At 38.1% G+C, this 4,003-nt stretch overlaps 1 long non-coding RNA gene across 1 annotated transcript; it reads right to left on the bottom strand.

The window, feature by feature from the left end:
* Positions 1 to 2,454: 2,454 nt before the first annotated feature.
* LOC138229300 (uncharacterized) lies at positions 2,455 to 3,348 on the bottom strand. Its single transcript, XR_011185735.1, has 3 exons — positions 3,268 to 3,348; positions 2,877 to 3,038; positions 2,455 to 2,766 (listed from the first exon to the last, which is right to left on the bottom strand). It is a non-coding gene; the product is annotated as an uncharacterized lncRNA (long non-coding RNA).
* Positions 3,349 to 4,003: the final 655 nt, after the last annotated feature.

Genomic DNA, 4,003 nt, shown 5'->3' with positions numbered 1-4,003 from the left:
TGAAACTTACCTTAGCCGATTCTTCAACTAAACCAGACATGTTAACTAAGTGTTACAGTATGTTTCAAAGTGTGTATTTTAGCAAACACAACTGAAGTTCTGTTGTCTCCTTGGAGACACCTGGAACTGGTGTGATGCTGGTTCTATGACATCATTCGTTCTAAATGTAAATGCAGGTATTGGCACAACATAGTAAATTGATGTAAAGTTATGGATCCATTTATGATTTTCACTCAGTTTGAAAGAGTTCCTGTCGTGTGGTTAAACTTTGTGTTACGGAGGGTTAACTGGGGTTCTGGCTACTAGTTAGGCTTGGTCATTCAGTCATCTGGTTCATGAAATAGGAAGCTAAGAGATCTCTGTTTTAGTTTTACTGTTTGTTTTTGTTCCATAGAATAAGAAATGTTTCATTAATATTAGTAATAGAGTAGCTGTTTCTCTAAGCAGTGTGTGTCAGTTTGCACTGCAGGTGTGCCAGGTAGAGACCATTTAAGAACCCAAAAATATGCTGTCATTTACTGCCGTGGCTAATTTCTGTTAACCTTGTCTCTCACTCACTTTGATGAGCAAAATGTTCATACATAAAGCATACGTTTCTGATTGGTCAGAAGAAGCTTCTTAACATATAAGGTATAAAGAAAGTCAGAAAGTTAGGCACTTAGGTCAGCCTTAGGCAGTTAACCAAGACCATAATCCGATAAGAAGCTATTCCCTTTCATGTTGCTAAATCACATGTAGGATACATGAGTTACACCTCCACTTAAGAGACCTTGGCCAGCCAGGAGTGTAGAAAACCGTAAAACAGTTCTTGAGGACCTAATTGTTAACTCTTAACAGGCAAAGGTTCCTTCAGTCCTATGAGAAATATTTTAGAATTGAACTAAAGTGTGTTTCCGATACAGGAGCATATGTCTGTCAGGGCCTGTTGGAGAGGCCCTGCATGAGAACCCCTGGCTGCAGTTCCACATCCCCCTGAAAGTAAATAGAGCCATAAGCACGGAGCTAAGGACACTGCTCCAGGACATGCTGGCTGTCGATCCTGACCAGCGACCAGAAGCCATCCAGCTGAAGAAGCAAGTCAGGCAAGCCATGGCACGAGAGAAAACATCTTTGTAGTGACTGATAGCAAGATGTCCGTGACCAAGGGCAATTCGTCTGAGTAAAGTCTGATTTCATTCTTATGTCCCGAAAGGCCACTGCCTTTGTGCTGTAGATTTCTGATTTAGACGGGCATTTCTATGGACAACTTTGACTTTTCTGTGGGTCCAATGAAAATAAGTTTTTTAACTTATTCTTTGTTACAGTTTTCGAAAGTTTAAAGACATTCACTGAGTTGACGATAAAGGAAAAGTTTCATCTTTCACCTCTTGGAAGGTAGGCCGGTCAGAGGTACAATATATGTCTTCATGTCTTCATCCTCCATGTTTGTAACTACAGGTTTCACAGTGTTGAGCTAAGACACAAAAACACCTACAAATGGCAGTTCCAAATGTATCAAATGTATAAACCTGGGCTGAAAAAGTGTGTACAGTATATACTCTGTGTAGGTCTGATAAAAGTATTCGAGTCAAAGTGTCATATGGATACAAATTCTCATGATTTTGTATTGTGTGTTTTTTCTCTGTTCTGCTTTATTGAAAGAAATCAGATGCTCTTCCTGAAACTTACCTTAGCTGATTCTTCAGCTAAACCAGACAGACTTCTGAAATTCTCAAATATTATCAAATCTTGTTGGTGCAGAGGTGGTGGAGCCCATTACCAACAGACTCACAGCTGAAATTGCTGTGAAAAGGGCTTCTACCAAATATTAACATGTGGGTGAAAATGTATACAATTGTAATATTTCCTTTTTTCCCATTGAAAGTATAACATATGTGGTGTGAGAAAGAGGTCCTCATTTAATTGCATGAAACTCTGGCACTGGCGCAACAAACTGAACAAAGTTCAAGGGGGTATACGCTTTCTGTAGACACTTTATTTCCTCTTTTTCCATAGTCTAAGAAATGATTTGGGAAACCTGTGGGACACTGGAGGTCATTATACATGAGCCTCTTTCTGCACCTTTTAAGCCATTGAAACCTAGTTGCCTTGTTACAAGGTCTAATATTACAGTAGGTGTGGTTTCCGTCTCCTAATTTCTGAGAATGATCAAATTGGGGAATAAGTTGTAGGGAATACCACTCTTGCACTTCTAAGAAAAGACTATCTCAAATGAAACTCGCTATAGAAAGACATCTTGTTGAAAAATTCTTTATTTTTTGTAATTTCTAAAGAAAAAACATTCATCAAGTCCTTCACAAATGTTTTGTTTGTGACTTTCTCTGTTGTTCCCTTTCACACTCAACTGAACTATGTGTTATGTCTTGTAAACGTAATCAAACATTTCACTTAGGTGTGTGGGTTAACACAAACCCATGTTGTATTAAACATTCAGTTTTTCATTCCCGTTTTTTCTAACAATTGCATCCATGCTAGGACTACAGTAAACAACACTTTTTACTAAAGTAAATGAAATTGTTCATTAAACAAGACACATTGTTTTAAATGTATGCAATACGACGACACTAAAAACAACACTGAAACTTTTCATTGAAATACTGGACGAGATTGTGCATATTCAATGGATTACTCCTGGTGCTTTTTTTCATCAGTCTTTTCATATTCTTGTTCTCTACTCAGGTGTCTCCTGTTCCTTTGGTGATGTCTGCTGTACACACATGGCATCATACACTTGAGCAAAGTGTGATACCACCGTTTGTTCTTCTCCTAAAATAAAGATGAATATTGACAAAAGTCAGAAGCACTCTTTTCTTTGACAGACGAACAAACAATGCAAGAATAACCATACTCTCTGTTCCTTACTCATTTCTACCTACCTGTTTGACCACTTTGTCTGCTTCAGTCAGGACAGGGTGCTGGGGCTGACTCTGAGCAATCTGAGAAGAGCTCTCTGTGATCTTCTCCCCTACAGTGGCTACATTGTACTCTGTTTGAAATCCAGGTATCGCCTCCGGTAAGTTCCTCGGTCCTTTTTGGGACTTAAAAGGGTAGAATCATTTTGTGACTACATTTCATTGTCATGCACTGATATGTTCTGGTTTGTGTTCGATTACTGCAGGCGTTCAAGTACTTTCTTTTTGTTCTAGATTGGCAGTGTTTGAGATGGTAGGAACTTGTCATATTCTCAACTTATTTTCTCTATGAGACTCTGAATGCTCTGTAAACATACTATTTTAGCAATTCTTAGAAATCTGAAAGCAGTGTTACCTGTATCATTTTTTGTCTTGGTAGTAGTATTGCAGCTCCAACATCAGCACTTAAATAATGGTTTGTGATGTTACTTGTCCTTGGAGTTAGTATACTCCTGAGAAGTCAAGAGAAATCTTACGTAAGCATTAATTATGTTTCACTTTTGAAAGCAAAGTACGTGTCAAGTACTTTGAAGGCATTTGTTGATACTTTTAAGCACTTTCGTTGATTATTATTATCCTTCAATTAGTTATTACAAGTCCAACATTCTTACATGATCTCACACCATATTCAGAATGTGGGAATACAGTTGTTTTAAGGAAATGCCACTGAATAGATAGGAGCTGCACTCTACAAAGATGAATTTGCTAATTAATCAGTCAGGGACACAGCTTATACTTCAGTAGTCTTAGATCATGAAATGATGATTATTGTACTTTATAACTAGCAAAATCCCCATATCCTGTTCATTGCCCCTTTTTCAGTCATGTGGATTGACTTATGCCTGAGGTGGTTAATTCTCACCTTGACATCTCATAGAACAACTGAATCTCTACCAAGGGTGAATGTGTCCTTCCTCTTAATGTCTAAAAGAAAAGGTTAAAATTCATTGAAGCAAAATGCAACAACCCAAAATGTTGGGGAGGTCGTTTCCACAGTTATTTCATATGACAGTGCTTGGAGTGAAACTACATGACCATGGTGAAGAAGTAAAAACACTTTACCTTGTTCCTCCTGACTGATGTCCTTATGC

The sequence above is a fragment of the Lepisosteus oculatus genome, unplaced genomic scaffold, assembly GCF_040954835.1.
Source record: "Lepisosteus oculatus isolate fLepOcu1 unplaced genomic scaffold, fLepOcu1.hap2 HAP2_SCAFFOLD_44, whole genome shotgun sequence".
NCBI lineage: Eukaryota > Metazoa > Chordata > Actinopteri > Semionotiformes > Lepisosteidae > Lepisosteus > Lepisosteus oculatus.
Note: the sequence above shows the minus strand (reverse complement) of the source record. Positions and strands in the feature narration are given on the sequence as shown.